Source organism: Mandrillus leucophaeus, unplaced genomic scaffold (assembly GCF_000951045.1).
Source record: "Mandrillus leucophaeus isolate KB7577 unplaced genomic scaffold, Mleu.le_1.0 Scaffold513, whole genome shotgun sequence".
NCBI lineage: Eukaryota > Metazoa > Chordata > Mammalia > Primates > Cercopithecidae > Mandrillus > Mandrillus leucophaeus.
Genome location: NW_012105509.1, coordinates 441,493 through 461,570, shown reverse-complemented (window position 1 = coordinate 461,570; position 20,078 = coordinate 441,493). Strand labels below are relative to the sequence as shown.

At 42.5% G+C, this 20,078-nt stretch overlaps 1 long non-coding RNA gene across 1 annotated transcript in view; it reads right to left on the bottom strand.

The window, feature by feature from the left end:
• Nucleotides 1-20,078, bottom strand: part of LOC105551260 — an 84,907-nt gene that overhangs the window by 42,895 nt on the left and 21,934 nt on the right. The window contains exons 2-4 of the long non-coding RNA XR_001007844.1: nucleotides 10,248-10,409; nucleotides 6,785-6,951; nucleotides 6,452-6,649 (exon numbers count right to left, since the gene is read on the bottom strand). This is a non-coding gene — a long non-coding RNA (uncharacterized LOC105551260). The remainder of the gene's footprint in view (nucleotides 1-6,451; nucleotides 6,650-6,784; nucleotides 6,952-10,247; nucleotides 10,410-20,078) is intronic.

Below are 20,078 nucleotides of genomic sequence, written 5' to 3'. Positions count from 1 at the left end.
ATCCTATGTATCTGCTATTTTGTATCCTTTGATCTGTATCTCTCCATTCTCCCCACCCCTCACCCATAGTAATTGCTGTTTCATTCTCTATCTCTGTATATTTCAGCTTGAGCTTCTCTTTTTTTGTTGTTTCACATATAAAATAGAGCATACAATATTTTTCTTTCTGTGTCTAGCTTATTTTACTTAGCGTAATGTCCTCAAGCTTCAACCATATTGTGGCAAATGGCAGGACCTCTTTTTAAAGACCGAATAATATTCCAACAACAAATAATATTCCATTTTATGTACACACACATATATATACACACAATGCAATATTATTTATTTACACACATATACACTAAAGTTTGTATTATGGTGTGTGTGTGTGTGTATATATATGCTTCTGTTATGGTATGTATACATTTATATTGTGGTGCATCTGTGGTGTGTGTGTTTATATATATGTATATACATTGTAATTCCTTTATCCTTTCGTCCATCTTTGGGTGTTTGGGTTGTTTCCACATCTTAGCTACTGTGAATAATGCTGCAATGAACATGAGAGTACAGATATATTTACGAGGTAGTGATTTCATCTCCTTTGGGTATATACCCAGAAGAGGAATTGCTGGATCATATGGTAGTTCTATTTTTAATTTCTTCAGAAACCTCCATACTGTTTTCTGTAATGGCTGTACCAAAAGACATCTGAATTTTATGGATACCTTTTAGTCACAGCTCCTTCTTGGAACGTCTCCTTTGTAAAATACTTTAAATAGCTGCAAGAAGATCAGAGAGAGGTTGAAAACATGCATACAAATTCTTGTGTCTCTGACAGAGAATAAGCAAGCAGAGATTAGTTTTTCCCTAATCTTGTTCTTCTTCTTTTTTTTTTTTTTTTTTTTTGAGACAGAGTCTCACTCTGTCGCCCAGGCTGGAGTGCAGTGGCTCGTTCTCCGCTCACTGCAAGCTCCGCCTCCCGGGGTTCACGCCATTCTCCTGCCTCAGCCTTCCGAGTAGCTGGAACTACAGGCACCTGCCACCACACTCGGCTAATTTTTTGTATTTTTAGTAGAGACGGGGTTTCATCATGTTAGCCAAGATGGTCTCGATCTCCTGACCTCGTGATCCACCCGCCTCGGCTTCCCAAAGTGCTGGGATTACAGGCGTGAGCCACCGCGCCCAGCTTTTCCCTAATCTTCTTACTCATGATTCATAATAGTTCTGTTCATGGGCTTTTCGAAGGTCATCACCATAGGCAGGCTAGCAGTTGTTCCTCATCAGCATCCTAAGGTAGTGACTACCACTGAAGCCTATCAAAGTTCATGGAGAGTTTTTAACACCAAGACCGGAATTCCAAAATGCTTTGACACTTTAAATCAGGGAAGAGATTGGCGTGCCAGGGCTATGTCTCCCCCACTGTATGCCTGACAAGTACAGAAGGCTGGGGGCAGCTGTTCTCAACTCCCCTGAAGATGCTGAGACAAGTGTGGGTCACCCCACATGCCACTGAACATGCAAAGACCGCAGGGCTGTTGCAGAGGAACCAAGGAGGAAACAATTAAAAAACACATAAGGAGAACTGAAAGACAAGTTTCATCTTTATTTGCCCGTTTTTGCTAACTCAAAAGTTCAAGGGGTGCCTGAAGCCATTAGATGTGACAGAGTACATGTTTTGATCATGGTGCAGTAGTTCTGCATGTTTTACCTTTGCCTGTGTTTTACTATTTGAGAATGGATTTGAACAAGTCGGCTTGTCTCTGCGGTGAAAGCCCTCAGGGCATCATCCTCAACATGACCAAAGCCACTGACTAAGACTTGAAGTGTTTCTCAAACACTCAAAGAACTGAAGTCGGTCTCAGAGGCCGGCATCCTTTCATCCTCTGCCTCCCACTGATGTAACTTAGTCAGATCACAGGTGTGCTAACAAGGCACTTGAAAGCAAACTCTTTTTGCCACCAATATAAACATACTCCGAGTTTTTGTTTTTTTTTTTTCCTTCACTGCTCCCATCACTTATTAGTTTACCACCATCTTCTTGGCTTCTAGGAGATCTGTCTCCTAATTTTTCTTGATTTCTCTGGTTGCCCTTCCTCATTCTCCTCACAGACTCTTCGTCACTTCATACACCTCCACCTCCTCATCAAGACACTTCTCTCTTCATTCTTCCAGCTCATCCTCCCTCATGGTCTAAGATGATCCTGCTCCCCCTTGACCATCCCTGTGGTAATAGAAACAGTGATCATAGCAGCAGCAGCTACACAGAGTAACAGCACCCATGGAAGCCATAAGTGACAGCACAGCAACACAGTCTTTCACCCCAGTTTCTGTAGTGGCCTTCTACAACATTCCCCAGTCCATGATCTTGCCCCTTCCTATTGCATCTTTCACACTGTTGCCTTCATAATTTTTCAAAAATAGAATTCCATCATGCCACTCCCTACTTCCAATCTTTTAATGGCCCCAGTGGTTTTGGGGCCATTAAAATCTAAATTGGGGATAAAAATATAAATTCTTAATATCGTATTAAAGCCTGTTCCACCTGGACCTGTCTACCTCGGCCCTCACAGGTGCCCTTCACCATCTCCATCCCAAACAACTTGCATTTTAGCACATACACTATGCTATTTCTCATCTCTGTCTTGGAACCCCTTCTCCTTGCCTCATACAGGACACCCAACTCTCATGTGTCCACAAGCAACTGATGTTTCCTCTTCAGAAAGAAAACTCTCATTCTTCAGGCTAGAGCAGGTGCCTTTCGGGCGTGTTTCCTCTATCACAGCACATTACAACAATAATGCTCATTTTGCTGTTTGTTAATTTTTTCATATCCCTCTTCCTGTGTGCCTAGTACTCAACTGCAAGCATGTTTGAGATACTCAATAAGTACTGCATGAATCAATTATAGCTCAACCATGGATCAATATGTACACTGCTTTTCTTTTGTCAGTTCTGACTTGCTTCACTTCCACAAGTTGCTCCTGTTCTAGCAAGACAGACAGAAAAGTAAGCAGATATGCCTAGTATAATAATCTCAGAGGACTCATGGGCCCTCTAGGCTTATCCAGAAATCCCATACTAACAACTATAAACAATGAGGAAATGGACACACACAGGACAAATCAGAGAACATCATTCTTTAGTAACATATAATGTCAGAGCCTTGTCAGAGCATTTGCATTTATTTGTTTATTCTGAGATAGACAGGGTCTCACTCTATCACCCAGGCTGGAGTGCAGTGGCACAATCACAGCTCGTTACAGCTTCGAACTCCTGGACTCAGAGATCCTCCCACTTCAGCCTCCCAAGTAGCTGGGACTACACGTGTACACCCGCACGTCTGACTAATTTTTTAAATTTTTTGTAGAGATGGGGGTCTCCCCATGTTGTCCATGCTGACCTCAAATTCATGGGCTCAAGCCCACCTTGGCTTTCCAAAGCACTGGGATTACAGGTATGAGCCAACGTGCCAGCCCTACAGCATTTGCTTTATAAAACACGGCTGAAGAGTGCAGAGCCATACTTGCCCTCCACGATGGTCTGTAGCCCAGTAGGCAGCACCTTTGGATAAAGTTCACTTAGCCAGTTTTGAATCCACCTAATCAAGGGCATGGTGAGATACTTGGTAAAATGCTTTGTGGTAATCCTTTGTTTTACTCTGATACACCAATCGCATAAACTTTAACAAAAAAATTTTCTGCCTAGCTTTTTATTTCTCTTGACTCAAGAGTCTCTTTCCTGGGGTCCTCTGTGGTCCACAATTTCCTTGGGAAGTTTCCATCCTGTCTTTCTCATCTTGCCACCTTCAAACGGTTCCTCTTCTGCTGCTCCCAGCCCTACTTTCAACAATTTAATTCACAGAGTATGGACCCTCATTTCAGCACCTGCCCTTGGCTCTGTTCACCACTTTCTTTAATTTCATGCCTTTCCTACCATGTTGAGCATTTTTGCCTCATCTCTCCTACCCCTCCCTAGACCAGGCTCTAGCAATGGCTGGCCTTTTTCATCTTCTACTGTGAAAGCACCTGATCTGGTCACCACCCTGTGGTACCCAGGCAGCAGCCTCTAGTTTACCCTGAAACGTCATCACCAAAATGCACACTGACTTCACAACTATGACATTGACTATAGTAAAAAGAGTGTAACAGCAACACACAGCACTGGGGTCAGGGTTTCTACATCTCATTTCTCTTTGCAACTGGTACCACCCCTGTATGAGTTAACTGGCTTGATTGTTTAGAGCCATAGTTCTTAAGCTTCTTGTGAGCTGCAGAACCCCTTACTCAGATAAACTCTTAGTGTTAGCAAATAACATTTAAAGCGCTGACTGGTTCTGGCTGATGTGGATGTAGAAGTCCAGAGCCTCCTTTGCCTCTCATTCCCATGACCCTTAGGGATTCTGCAGAGCCCCAAGGTTTGAAAAGCACTGGGGGAGGGTACATTCTTTTTTTTTTTTTTTTTTTTTTGTGAGACGGAGTTTCACTCTTGTTGCCCAGGCTGGAGTGCAGTGGTGTGATCTCAGCTCACTGCAACTGGGGGAGGGTACATTCTAATGAAGCCCATATGGCAAGCTCCACACCATTCAGGTTTTGCCATAGGCTATGCAATATCCCAGAAAGCAATGTGACTTCCTAGTTATGTGGATAGATCCTAGGAAGGACTGACAGGTTCAAAACCCCATTCCCCCAGTCACTAGCTAAGGCTGATTGGACAATTTACCTAACCTCTCTGTGCCTGAGTTTTCTCATCAGTTGAACAGTGATTATAATGGTTCCTGTCCCTTTGTTTGTTAAGAATATTAAATGAGTTCACAGCAGAAAGGGCTTAGAAGAATACCTGGCCAGGTGTGGTGGCTCACGCCTGTAATCCCAGCACTTTGGGAGGCTGAGGTGGGCAGATTACCTGAGGTCAGGAGTTTGAGACCAGCCTGGCCAACATGGTGAAACCTCGTCTCTACTAAAACTACAAAAATTAGCTGGGCATGGTAGCACACGCCTGTAATCCCGGCTACTTGGGAGGCTGAGGCAGGAGAGTTGCTTGAGCCCGGGAGACAGAGGCTGCAGTGAGCCGAGATCATCGCGCCACTATACTCCAGCCTGGCCGGAAAAGTGAGACTCTGTGTCAGAAAAAAAAGAATGCCTAGCTGATCTAGAGAGGTGGTAGATAAATGTTCGCTTATTATCTTCTAAAACCATATACTGTCCTTAAGGAAGACCCAGGGACACAGTGTAAGTGACTCAGCACAGTCTTCCATTACCACAGAACACACCCTGTGGTGGGAGTCAGCACAGTTCTCCTTCTACATGGGGTGTGGCAGACTGGTCCTTTGCAAACTGTGTCTTAGAGTACATAAAGTGGTAGCTCAAGGTCCTAAAAAGGGACATTGACTTCATCCAATAGAATGGCTGACTCCACAAAGGAGTTTATTTCCCAAAGTCTACTACAGATTTAGGTAAAGTGAAAGATTATACACAGTGCACAGCTTTTCAATGGAAATGGACTGGGCCATTTGATTAGACTTGTAAATCTAAGGTTAATTGGGAGTTGAGCATTGTAATTCCAGGAAATAGGTTACAGGCATGTTTGTATGTTTCTGAATCTGTCCCCTGTTTATAGCTGCAAATATATGCCATTAATTTATGATTTTCTTTCTACAGGCTTCACCAGGGTAAACATAAATAAAGAGATTAGTCATTAAACCCAGAAGGAATTTGAGAGCAGGGCATAAAATTTAAAGAAGGTTATACCCTGAAAAAAAAATGATGTGAGAATTAAAGGCAACAGAAAATTAGCTGCTAAATCTTTGGGATAATGCAGTTTTACAGGTTGTTTTTAATAACACTTGCTATATTGTACTTTAATCTGTGATCCTGCAAGTTAAGCTAAGAAACTCCCAAGGGAAGAAGGGTAGAGGCCTAAGTAGGGTAAATAGATCTTTCCTAGAAAAACCTTTTCTTTTCTGAGTTTGTGTTTCCTTTATTACTTTTTGCTCATCAAACCTACAGGGAATGTATAAAGTGTAGATATGGACTCTACTTCCAGAATGCCTACTTTCCTGACTAAAATCTGGAATGAGAAGAAAGCTTGGAACTGTGATTCTTAAGGCTCAGCCTGAATCAGATCCCTTCCCAGTCAGCACAGGAAGTGTAGGAACAGCTTTGTCAGCATCTTCATGCACATGACCTTGATGAAAGAGGAAGGAACTGGTAATGATATGGTCCATGATACCTTATCCTCAGTTCCAAAATCCCAAAAGCCCTGCAACCAAAAGTTTTTCACGTATTTGACATAAAAACTCCATAGGTGGCCAAAATCTGACCTTTCTGACATGAGGTTCTGCATAGCCACTACTGACCTGAGGATGATGATTCATATATGTTGCGATCAAAATATTAATGTATTTGCTTATGAGGTGCTGACCCAGACTCTACTAGAAATACTACATATGCAATATATACCATTTTACCTTTCTAACATCTGCAAAGTTCTGAAATCCCAAACCTGTCTGGTGGCCGTGTCCTAAGTGATTTGAGGTGAGAAGAGGTCTGAGAAGACAGGAGCCCACTGTGGCTCTGCAGAAGGAAAGTGACAGCAGATCTAGAAGGATGGTGTACTTCAGATGAACAGGAACTCAAAGGGAGCTGTCAGGGGCATCCATTTCAGCCTGAGGAGCAGGAAACCAGTGCGATGCATGACACACCAGTCACCAGCCACACTCCTTAACTGACTGCCCATGCCTGCCTGCTGGTACCAGCTGAGGCCCAGGTAAGCACAGAACGGGAGATATTGCCACACCTACCCTCCCAGAATCTTCATCTCAGGACCCATGGCAGTATTTTTGCAAGCATCTTTCTTCATTTTTTCTTCTCTTTCACCATCTCTCTACTTCAGTTTCTCTTCCATTCTTCCAAATTCCACACTACTGTCACTCGGAATTCACTGGTGGTGATGGAAAGTCTAGGAAACCTGAAAAGAGCAAAATAAGTTTCCACCCTGGTTATACCTTTTATTATTATTATTATTCCAGATTCAGACTGCCTGGGTTCAACGTGTGACTCTACCACTTCCTAGCTACATGACTATAAACAAATTATTTCATCTCTTTTTGACTTAATTTCCTTATCCATAAAATACGGATAATAGTACCTACCCTATACAGTTGTCGAGAGGATTAAATGAGTTAATAATAGTAATATTACTATTTGAGCTAATATTAAATGAGCAAATATTATTATTAGCTAATAGAAAGTGCTTGGCATATAGTGAGTGCTTCGTAAACATAAGCTGCTATCATTTTTATATGTGTCTGTAACTGTCTTCTAAATAAATTTCATACACTAACAATGTGGTTTTTTTCCTGTAGAATTCTTTACATCCATTTCTTAAGACGGTATCATAATGGCATTTGATGGTCAATAATTACTTGGTAAAGATGAAGATAAAGGAGAAGGCAGCAAAGAGATAGATGCACAATCAAAACCTGGGTATAAAGTTCCAACATTGCTTTCATGATATTGCCTACTATAATATTCTGGTGGTGTGCATAGTTTCTCCCTCTCCTCTTTCCTCCTCTAGCTAATTTGTTTTGAAAGCTAAAAAATAAAATGAAAAAAGGGTAATGGAACATTTGATATATAAATTTGAAATAAAACTATCAAGCAGAGACAAATCTTTGAGATAGTTCATATTATATTCACATTTTTCTTTTCAGATTACCTATAAACACGAACGTAAATAAAGTAATAATTGCATTGTCCAGCTAATAACACACTGAGAAGAGTTAATTCTGCATTAAAACTGAAGCCCAATTATTTATGTATGGCAACTAGAAATCTTTCCAATGATATATCCTTCCCTGATACCCCACAAACTGTCCTAGAAGTCACACCTTGGAGTAGATGTCTCCTGACCTTCCCCAAGACATTTAGAGTAATGCCTGTCCAAATTGGCATTGTGGGCCATCTCTACCAGTTAAATCATAAACTTCATGTACATTTTTAATGTCCCCAACTCGAGAATCCATGGTTGTACTGGGAAGGCTGGGAACCCTATATACTCATCCACTCCTCTCTCACCTACTCTGACTACGGAATTAATGTCAAGACTGATATGACTTTTTTTTTTCAGGGTCAGCCCTAAATGGACCAATCCATATCTGTCTCAGTCAAATTCACCTTCACCCCACTTTATTTATCAAAAAAGTATTCACTAAAAAAATGTCCAATTTAAGGAGAAAAAAAGAATCACAGCTAAATGTGGGTTTAAAGCTGGAGAGACTTAAGATTGAAAAACTGCCAGTTCTTACTGCTCACTTACTCACATGAGGGTTTACAGCTCCTGAAATCATGCCAGGGCTTTGAAAATGAAAGCTTGCAGTTAGAAAACGATGGCTCATGACAGCAAGGATCAGTCATGTGACAGGCCAAGCGTTTTCCGTCACTGCTTCCCTCAATCAGACAGAGCTCAGAAATGGAGGTTAATCGGTCAGATAGCATCCACAGAGGCTGAGGGCAGCAGAATCCAGCCGCAGCAATTAATCATTTAATTGCTTTCTGATTCACTTTAAATGTCTTTTAAAAAGATATTAAAGAAAAACACTATTGAAAGGACATTTTAGACTATTTAATAAAGATCCAATATGCCCTTTGTGAACCAGAAAATAAATGGATCTCTAGCCCAACTCTGTTCAATGTTTTCTTGGGCAACATTTACTTATACAGAGGAAAGCGTGACAGTCTCTGCTCCCGGCAGGAGAAATAGCACATATAAAAGCACTTAGGAAAGAAAGCACGGGTATAATAAAAATGTTTTTTTGTTTTGGGGTTTTTGTCTGTTTTTTTGGCTAAAGAGCAGGATGTGTGAGGGGTGGAGAGGAAAGCCTGGAAACCTAGCAGTCTACATTTTAGAGGACCTGGAAGCCAAGATAAGGAGCCCAGACTTGATCTATTAGGTAATGGGAGCCACTGAAGGATTCTGAGCGGAGAAAGCAGCATGGTTAGGGAATAGCAGGAACTGAGGGACCCAGTGGCCCTGGGTTCTCATTCTAGTTTTGCCCCTCGTTAGCTGGCATGAATGTGGGCACATTATGTACCTTCTTTTGGTGCCTTCTAAACTGTACAATGGAGGTAATAATACCATTTCCAGGGTTATTGCAAACATTACAAATAACGTATGTGACATAGCAACCTCAGGGCCTGGCATAGAAAGGGTTCCTATTAAATGGTGTTAGCTCTCACTACTGCTGTGCTCTGGGTAGGAAGATTGAAAGGGAAGAGATGGGAGGAGGGAGAGCTTGGAGGTCCAGGCAAGAGGTCCAGAGGGCCTGGACTGGACAGAGTACAGGCAAGGAGGGTGGCAAAGAGAAACGAGATCGAACAAAGGCAGGATCCAAAAAAATGGAGGTCGAGAAAGACTAACTTGCACAGAGCCATTTGACAATGACTGGATGTGAGCAAGGGAGGAAGAGAAGCTGCAGAGACTCCAAGGAAAGGCTGAAGTATCATACAAGTCAGAAAGACACAAACTTCTACACGGATCCAAAATAAACAGTTATGTCAATAAATGCCAAACTGAGCCTGGATTTCTGGAATGACTACGGAAATAACCCAAACCATATTTATTTTCCCATCTGAATTCTTAATAATAATAGCAACTTTCAAATCTGCAGAGTCAGATGATTTGGGTTATATCATTACTCAGCATCATACACCAGGCAGCTTCTTCTCCCCACACACCTTTGCCAGGGCTCACTTCTTCACCTCACCTCCACTATGGAAGTCTGGCCATTTCCTGGGGCACTTCAACCAGCTTCATTGTCCTCACTCACTTTCCAGGCCTGTCAGCACACACGACTGCTGATGCTTTCCTCAGCCTGTGACTGCCTTCCCCACAAAACTCACGTTCACAGATAGCAGGTAGAGAAATACCTGGGACTTCAGAACAGCAGTGCAGCAACTAATAACTCATCACACCTGACATTTTCATTAGGTACTGTGTTAGAAGTGTCTTCAAGAAGCAGCTTTAGTAATTTTGTACCACTCTGCTCAGAGGAGATTAATATGACTTACACAGAGGGGCCTAGCCCCTCACCCAGCACAAGCTTCCATCCTCCTACAAGTCAGCTGTGGGTTTCAGCCCTGTCAGCTCCATGTAATTCACAAAGGAATCAGTCCACGGATACTGCCCAGCCATGCACGTGCCTGCCAGGACACTCAGGGGAAACTTTACAGTGTGTATAAATAAGCTTTAATATTGTAGTATACCTTTTGGGATGCATGTCTAATTTGTTAGAACATGCAGAAGAGCTGACAAACCACTTTGTACCTTTTCGGCAGCCTCTGCTTTGCACGGCTGTCCTGGTGAAACACAGGACCTGGGCTCCTGTCTTCTTCTTCCACTAAAGTTGTTGTTTTTCTTGAACATCTCTGAGAAAACACTGAATATGGTTTGACTTTGTTCCATCATTTATTCCAGGCCAAATGTCCTGCTGACTTATCTTTAATGAATAAGATTGTACTGACAGTGCAACCTGCCCAACTCCAGAGTAACAACACAAAATATAGTGTTTTGTAGGTATTAAAATGTTTTATGCTTTACAAAGGGAAGTGGGATGTGGGGAGGTGATGACAGCATGAGGCCAAAGGTGGTTCACAAGTCAACTCTTCCTAGACGGGAAAGTCTTCCTTCTGAATTCTGCACAGGAAATATTATATTCCTTATCCAGCAGCCCTGGGCACAGGGAAGCGAAGACCCAGCTCCTGCATGGCCAACTCGCCAATGGTGTGCCAGTCTTACTTTTTTTTTTTTTTTTTGAGATGGAGTCTCACTCCGTTGCCAGGCTAGAGTGCAGTGGCACGATCCCAGCTCACTGTAACCTCCGCCTCCTGGGTTCAAGGGTTCGAGCAATTCTCCTGACTCAGCCTCCAGAGTAGCTGGAACTACAGGTACACACTACCATGCCCAGCCAATTTTTTTTTTTTTTTTTTTTTTTTGTATTTTTAGTAAAGATGAGGTTTCACCATGCTGGCCAGGATGGTCTCCATCTCTTGACCTCGTGATCCACCCGCCTCGGCCTCCCAAAGTGCTGGGATTACAAGCATGAGCCACCACGCCCGGCCCGGTCTTACTCTTTACCCTTGTTTCAGATGAACGGAGACTGACAGCTATGGGTAAGTTTTCTACTTTTTGATCTCTGTGTGTCACAGTAATATTAATGATAAAAAATCTAATATTCATTGAGTGCTACTATTTCTATTTTACTCCTTTGCCACCACCTTATGGGATAAGGTGTTATTATTACTCACACTTAACAGATGAAGAAACTGGGCTTCAGAGAGTATATTAGTCAAAGTTCTCCAGAGAAACAGAACCAATAGAATGGATGGATGGATAGATAGATAGATAGATAGATAGATAGATAGATAGATAGATAGATAGACAGACAGACAGACAGACAAGAGCAGGGTTATTATGGAAACTGGGTCATGTGATTATGGAGGCTGAGAAGCCCACGATAGGTAGTCTGCAAGCTGGAGAACCAGAGGAGTCAGTGGTATAGCTCAGTCCAAGTCCCAAGGCCTCAGAACCAGTGAAGACAATGATGTAACTCTTGATCAGAGGCCAAAGGCCTGAGAACCTCGGGGCTGCCTGTTCAAAACTCCCAGAGTCTGAAGGCCAGAGACCCTGAAGTCCTCATGTACAAGGCAGGAGAAGCTCCGGAAGAGAGAGCAAATTCGCCTTTTCCCTGCCTTTTGGTTCTCTCCAGGCCCTCAGCTGATTTGACGGTGCCCATCCACACTGGGTGAGAGCAGATCTTCCTTTCTCAGTCCACTGACTCAAATGTCAGTCTCTCCCAGAAACAACTTCACAGACTTACCCAGAAATAATGCTTTACCAACTGTCTGGGAATCCCTTAACCTAGTTAAGTTGACACCTAAAATTAACCATCACAGAGAGGTAGTAATTTACCCAAGGTGAGACAGCTGGTAACCAAGAAAACTAGAACTCAACCCAGGTCTCTTTCACACCAGAGTTAGATTTAAAAATTACTGTAACTCACTGGAACAATGGCACCCCCAGATTACATTCCAGGAGCATTTACTAGAGAATTCCAGCTTGGTATCTACAATTAAAAAAGAAAAAGCCTCAGTGCTTACTGCTATAAGTTTGACTAGACACACACTTATTAACATAAAATGATCTTAACCATTTCAGGAAAAAGCAGATCAACTCTGTGACATTCACTGACATCCTACTCTATAAAAGGCACACAGCTAATTATCATTAAACGGGGGAGGAGTGTCAAAGAGTAAGATGAGGTCCCTTTCTCAGGGTACCTGCAGCTTAAAAAGATAGACAAGCCCTAAAACCATGCAATTCAAGGTGATATCATGAAAGGCATTGCAAAGGTGGATGAGATTAGTTGGCAAATTAACAATACATAGTAAAAGTGCTAGAGTGATTCGGGTGAGGAAGATTTCTTTCCAAGCAGGAGTAGTCAGGGAAGACAAGATCAGAGAGACAGGACTTCAGGCAGGAACTGGAGGAGGGATAGCCCTTGATGAGGCTGGAGATTGCTAGAAAGTAGAAGGGGCATCCAACAGAAGTGAGAATGCCTGGAGTGGGTGAGAGGGAAAATCAATGCCAGGCAGTAAAGGGCATAGCATGTTGGCAAGATCTTATACAGTAAAAGCCTATGCATCTTTTTTTCTGATCACCAAAATTTGAATTATCCAAAAGAATATTGAACGAGGTATCATATACTTTATTTTTCATCTAAGAATCTTATTTTTGTGTGTTTAATTTAAAACTTTTCGTCTTCAAATTAATACACCAGGAAATTTTTTAAAACATATTAGTTTCCTCATGTATAAAACTGCCCATTTTGTCTTTAAAGTCTAACAATTTGACTACATGATTTTTCTTGATAATACTGTTTAAACAAACTTCTCCTAGTGGGTAAAAGTCAAATAAATTCACCTAGGTGGATCTTTCAGAAGCAGAGGTTATAAATATGTACAGATATTTATTTACATAATTTATTCACACACTGGGAAAATTAGCCCCTTCGAGGGAGCTGGTTCTCTTTACAGTGCATTGACTCTCAGTTCCTGTGTGTTTTCTGATGCCTCTTACCCCACTGCAGGCCAGGCCACTGGGGCATTGGTTTACAAGTGATGCCTTTGGATTCTTTGGCATTACCGATCTTCAAGAAATCGTGGCTCTCCACTCAGAGTCGGCCTTAGCAAGTTCAGAGGGAATGTGTAAAACAGGGGGTGTCAGAAAAACCTTGGTCTTTTCTTACCCGTGACACTGAAGATGAGGACCATAGATTGGGGATCTAAAAATGAGACAGAAGACTCTGCATCAGCTCTCCACACCTAGACCTCCTCTGTGACCTAAAAATATACTGCATATGAAATGCACAGCAATAGAGCAAAACCATAAATTAAAAGTATACATTTATTAAGCACCTATCATGGGCCAGACACTGTGCTAAAAGCTTACGTCCGTGACTTCACTTGATCTTCATAACTACACTGTGAGGGAAGCCCTTGTATTATATTCATCTTACAGATGAATAATGCAGGATAAGAAAGATTAAGGTGCCGGAAGACACACAGCCAACGGGAAGGCAGACCTGGGAGTCAGGTCAAACCTCCTTGTCTTCAGTCTTGTGACCCACTACACTGTGCTTGATTGGAATGCAGAGTGAGCCCCGACAGGTAAAGCACAGGGACACACTGACACAGACGGGGTTGTGTCCTCCCAAATTTTGTATAAAGTCCCAACCCCCAAGGTGACTGTATTTCAAGATAGAGCCTTTAAGGGATCATTGTAGTTAAATGAGGTAATAAGGGTGAGGATTGGTATCCTCGTAAGAAGAGGAGGAGACACCAGGGTTTCTATATTTGCATGCAAATGAGAAAAGACCATGTGAGGACACAGCAAGAAGGCGGCCATCTGCAGGGCAAGGAGAGTGGCCTCAAGAGAAACTAAGTCTGCCATCACCTTGATCTTGGACTTACAGCCTCCAGAGCTGTGGAAAAAAAAAAAAGTTCTGTTGTTTATACCACCAATTCTTTGGTATTTTTCATGGCAGCCCTAACAGACTAATACACATACCTTCTGCTATTTCACATTTGGCTTCTCTGCCCCAGCTGGGTCTCCCACAGCTACCCTTGATCCTAACTGTCTTATAGGACTCAAAATCTGGAGTAGGAGGTTTCTAAACCAGTGGGCTATTCCATTTGGTTATCATGAAGACCTCTGTTGAAATACTCTGTTGGATCTCAGAACAAGCTGAAGGTGATCTAGGGCAGGGCATTTCAAACTCCCTATGGTGAAGGGCCAATTTCCTCTATTCCTTTGTTGACAGATAGGTGATCCTACCATGCATGTCTGGGTAGGCAGTTCCAGTCACAAGTAACTCACCAAGAAAGTGGAACAACATGCCGTTCCATAGTATTTCCTCATCAGATGCTTGGACTTCTCAGCCAAGCAGTGGCGTGCCGCAAATGTTTAGCACCCGGTTCTTAAGGGTGGGAGGAGTCCTGATTTGTAGCATTTGTCAATTTGCATGATAAAAATACCTCCCATTATGGCTGATTTCAAGCTACCACAGTGAAGTACTGAGCTGCAAAAATGGGAAGAAATGCCCACGATCTCTCTGGCTCTGGCTCTCTCGACTGGTACCACCCACCTCCTGCACATCATTGTAGCAATGTGCAATGCTATAAAGTTTCTAAATACAGACTGTGGATTTCTGTACTTACCTCCTTGCAGAAGGCAGATCACACTTTGCATAACACTGACCTAAATTGCTTAAGCTCAAGAGTCCCCAGAGAGGCCCCCTAAAGTCCATTAGCTCACTGTTTTATTAGGTAAAATTCTGGACCGATAAAGTTCATGCAATGCCCATGCAATGCACAGCAATAGAGCAAATCTTAAGGTAACAGTGCACATTTATTGAGCATTTTCAGAAACGGCCCATTTAATCATAATTAGCTATGAAAAATGGCAGGAGCTCAGCTCTGGTCTTCTCTCCTTTTTTTCTTCCTTCCATCTAGAATTATTATCTTAATGGCCTTCTCCTATCTCCTCTTTTACATTTTCCCTTCTCTTGTTCTCCCTTCTCTGAAGGATTGTTCTTCCATTTCCTTTGCCTCTTTTCAACAACATAGTCAAGCACAAGCTTCCCATTGGTCTGCTTTCTTTCCCTACAATTTAACTTTATTGTGAGAATGGATCCTACTCTTTGTTATAAGGAGCAATGAGGGGATAAGCCCACTCAAGCAACTCAAGGGTAAAACCCAAAGCAGGCAACAGCTTTAAGGGCCTGTGGGATTAAAGGCAGATAATGGAGTGTTACTTTAGCCCTCTTTATCCTTGCTTTCCCAGAACCAATTCTGCTTTGTTCTGTTTTCTTTTTTTCAAACAGAGCCAGTCATCAGTAGCATAGCCAAGCCCGTGGCTTACAGAAAAGGGATCAACAGCGACCAGAGTGGGGAGTGACCTATGCTGACATCCAGACAAGAGGTAATTAGAGCTGACCTTGGGAGGTGGCCATGAGAACAGAAACAAAAACACAAATGCGAGCCAAAAAGCCACACGTGGAAGTAAAATCAACAAGATTGGGCCACTGATTAGAGATGGAACAGCAAGGGCAAGGGAGGAAGATGGCACAAGGTTTCAATGCTGACGGCAGCCAGATGAGTCATCCTGAAGCTCAGCTTCAATTGAGTTACTCAAATGAGAAAAAGCCTTGCATGGCTGCAAGCCCACTGCACATACAGTAAAGCATAAATTCCTATATAAGGACTGCCGCAATTTTGCATCAATTTATCATCAACCTTGGACTCATTCATTCATTCAGCAAACATTTATTGAACAGCTACTATGTACTATGCTGGATCAGAAAATTAAAAAAGAGGAAAAGGCACAGTTCCTGAGTTTGAGGAGTTCAAGAGCCTGAAAGGGGTATCCTCCAAATAAATCAATACATACATGCACAGCCTCTGTTCACAATGTTCTCTTCACCTGAAATCCCTACTGTTTATTGAGTACCCACTACATGCCAGAGACTGCTCTTGGTCCTGGGGACCCAGTTGGATTACTTCTGCTCATTTCCTAACTAGAGCTGTAGATATATTCATATATTTGTCTGCATAAAGTGCTGAGGTCATGGGGACCACAAGAAGGAGAAGACAGCCAACACCAGACTCTTGGAGTAATGCTTCTATTTCATGGGTTGGGAAAGGGAGAAGAGCCAGAAGTGATCAGAAGAATAACCAGAGAGGGAAGAGAAAAACCAATCACAGAAGCTGGAAAGTTGAGAGTTTCAAGAATAAAGGAGAATGTGTTCTGTGTTCAGTACAACAGAAAGGCTAAGAGAGAAGGCTAAGAAAGTCCCCACACAGTCACTCATTTCTGTTAATAGATGGCAAAGATTAATGAATAAACTGACAGAAGAAAAGCTAAAGATGCACAATAGAGCAATTGGGTGCTTTACAAAGACCCTAGAGCAAGAATTAGGAAGGTACAGAATTCAGGCAGGTACAGGCAGGAGTGGAAAGGTTGACCTTGGAAAGAAGAGAGACACTTCTTCCCCAAAAATTAGAAGAAAAAGATAAATGAATATGCAGACATGAATTCAGGGTGGTCACAGAGGCTCCATGAAGGGTTTGCAGTCAGCCCCATGTGTGAATCCCAGATCTGCCACTTACTTTCTGTAATACTGGGCAAGTTATTCGGACCCTCCAAGCCTCAGTTTCTTCACCTACAAAGAGGATATGATAATGCTTTTCTCATAAGGGTATTGTGAGGATAAGTTGAAAAAATATATGTGCAACCAGCTACCCCTTTGCCTTACCAGTACATATGGGGTCATCAAAATAAATTCTACTGTCCTTTTCCCCCTCTTTGTTCACACTGTGGTCCTCCACAAAGTGCTCTTGCAAAAGAGCTCGCAAGGGAGCCCACCCCACTGCACTCTGTGGGTCAGCCAAGCCTCTGCTGTCCCAAAACTACTGCAGCTGAGGTCCTGGAACAAACAAGATGCCAAATCCAAACAATGCCATCTTGTCCTACAGAGTTATCCCAAAGCAACCTTTTCTGTTTTTCACTTAAAGCTTTCCCCAACCCACCCTCTACAAATCTCAGCTAGGGCCTAGCTCAAAACCTGAGTGATAAGTACCATGTTATAACTAGCATTATTCCCTCCTTCCCATGACCAACTTGCAGTCAAGCTCCTAGGAGGCTCTCTGTCCTTCATATGAATACATTTTTGTTAGGCCCCACATCGTTAATTTGCTAGGTACCTCCTGATATATGTCAGTCTCAATCTAGGCTAGCATAGAACCTGGCACACAGCAGGGACTCAAGAAAAGTGAGTCCTGCATCATGGTTTTATTTATACTTCTGATTTGGGATGCCCCTTCTCCCATTCTCAGTCACATCTGCATTTTACCCAGGTGCACAAAGATTTGGTTATACTGTAGAGTGCTGAGCTGGTAAATGTTTAGCAACCAGCCCTCTGGGAGAAAATGCCTGAATTTGTAGTGTTTGCTAATTTCCATGGTGTCAACACTCTCACCATGGCCAATTTCACTCTACCAACATGATTTCAACCACCTTGCAAAATTCCTGAAAATGTAACTATCAGTTCTTCCAAGCTTGTATGAGCTGTCTCTAGCACACCACTCAACAGGTTACCTGGAAATCCCGACTAGTAGCTTACTGAAGCAGCTCTGAAGTTTATGTCCATTTAATAAAGCCCTGTGCACATGCAGCTACTGCTTTGTAAAGACAACATCCCATCCCAACTGCACTGCAATGGGGATGAACTACAAGGGCATCAAGTCTCATTTAGAGACCTTCACTATTTTCATGTGGTTTGAGAAAGGATTATATTTAAATGGCATTTTGGCATTTTGAGAGAAACAGACACACCCTGACGAGTAAAATCTCAGGGATGATCACTGAACAAAAACACTGTCACCAAGTAAGTAAATAGTGACAAGTTTATAAGATGCTGTTGGCAGTAGCTGGATTTCTCAGTGCTGAACACTTGAGTTGGGCATAGTGGGAGCGGCTGGTTAGCCATTTGTCAGGCTAAGTCAAAACAGCCCTCCAGCTACAGCACAGACGGCAGACTGCAGCTCATCAGCATTTTATTTATGACTCTTAATTAGCAAGCAAAAAGGAGGGAAGAAGTTCCCAGCTTGGGATATACATACTTATACATATATATTTTTCCCATAAATTATCTTTGTCAAAATAATTTAAATCTCCATGACCCCAAGAGGTAGGCATTATAATTTACATTTTATCAATAGGAAACTCCATCCTAGAAGGTAAGTGTAATTATCCTAATTTTACCAATGAAGATTTAGAGAGGCCAAGTGATTTTTCCAAGGTAACACAGCTAGAACATGGCAGAGCTGGGAGTTGAAGCAGTCTTTATATTCTAATGCAAAAGCTCTTTCAACCATATCATGGTTGGCTCTTGGCATGTCAAAGTAATAGTCCATTGAGTTGGGTTAAAAGAGCGTTGACTACCAAACTCATTACACTTGTGAATATACTCCTGGTTCTTATGGTTAGAATTGTATCTTTGTTTTTGGTTTTTTGTTTGTTTGTTTTTGAGAGAGTCTCACTCTGTTGCCCAGTGACGCGATCTTGGCTCACTGCAACCACCACCTCCTGGGTTCAAGCAATTCTCGCGCCTCAGCCTCCCAAGTAGCTGGGACTACAGACGTGCACCACCACGCCTGGCTAATTTTTATATTTTTAGTAGAGACAGGTATCACCATGTGGGCCGCCACGCTGGTCTCAAACTCCTGACCTCAAATGACTCCCCTGCCCTGGCTGGGATTATAGGCATGAACCACTGAGCCTGGCCTAGAATTGTATCTTTGGAAGGAGGGAAGTTACGGAGTGTGTGTAGAACACAGGACAACTGAGTGAGTCTGGATGACTCCCTGCTTGCTTTTGAAGAACCTGGAGCCTTGCTTTGTGACTGACAGAGTCAATCACAGGGCAGGGAATAAAGATCAGATCCCCAGAGCCCAGGAGTCTGAAGTGGCTCTGATGATGGAGAAGGTCTGAGCTACTGGGCCTTTGAGTGACTGTGAGGTATAAGACGCATCAGAAGCATGAGAAGGGCTGGCAACTCTAAACATGTCCAATCACTTCCATCAGCCATCTGTTTAAATGGCATTTGGAGAGCGCCACAACTGATTACCACTGATCAGTGATTTGGGGGGAAATAGCCTGATATTTACATAATATTTAAAAATCTAATTTTTAATTATTAATACATAAATCATCTTTAATACGGGTTTGTTTCATAACTCCTGTGAACCTCAAAGGATAAAGTATTTATATTATTCCCAAAGGTCGTCCCATGCCTTATTAAAGAATGAATTGAAAGACAGCAACTTCTGGGTTCTCTGAGGAGGTGTGGTCAGTTCTACAGAGGTCACCAGTAGTTTTGGTTTTTGTTTTTTTCCAGAGCCAGGGAAGGACTGCACTTCTCCATCCTCTTGAAGTTAAGCATGGCCATGTGGCTTACTTTGGCTAATGAACTATCTGTTGCAATGTGTGTCACTTCAGGGTGGAAGAGTTAGCGAAGAGTTGGTGAACGATTATCCATGCCAGCTTCCCCTGCCACAGTGATCCCGGCAGCACACACTGAGATGACAGACTGTCTGTCAGTCGGGTCCCCGAGCCACTCTGTCAAACAGAATCTCAACTAAGTTTTGGAAGCTGTTGTTACCACTGCATAACTTCACCTATCCTTCTGGGAAAGGAGATTAGTTTGGCAAAGGAGGTTATCACACATTACATCTGATATTTCATTAGCCAAAGTAAGTCACATGACCATGCTTAACTTCAAGGGGACAGAGATGAAAAGTAAAAAATAGGAAGTCAAACTCCCAGATGCCTTGAATCCCATGGGAAATGTGGAATTCCAAGTCCCTGAAAAAGTCATGTCTCGGGTGCTGTTCTTCCTGAAGTGTGGAGGAGAAAGTTAAAGTTGGAAAATTCGTCAAAATGAATTTATACCTTCAGGTATAGAAAGGATCTAGACT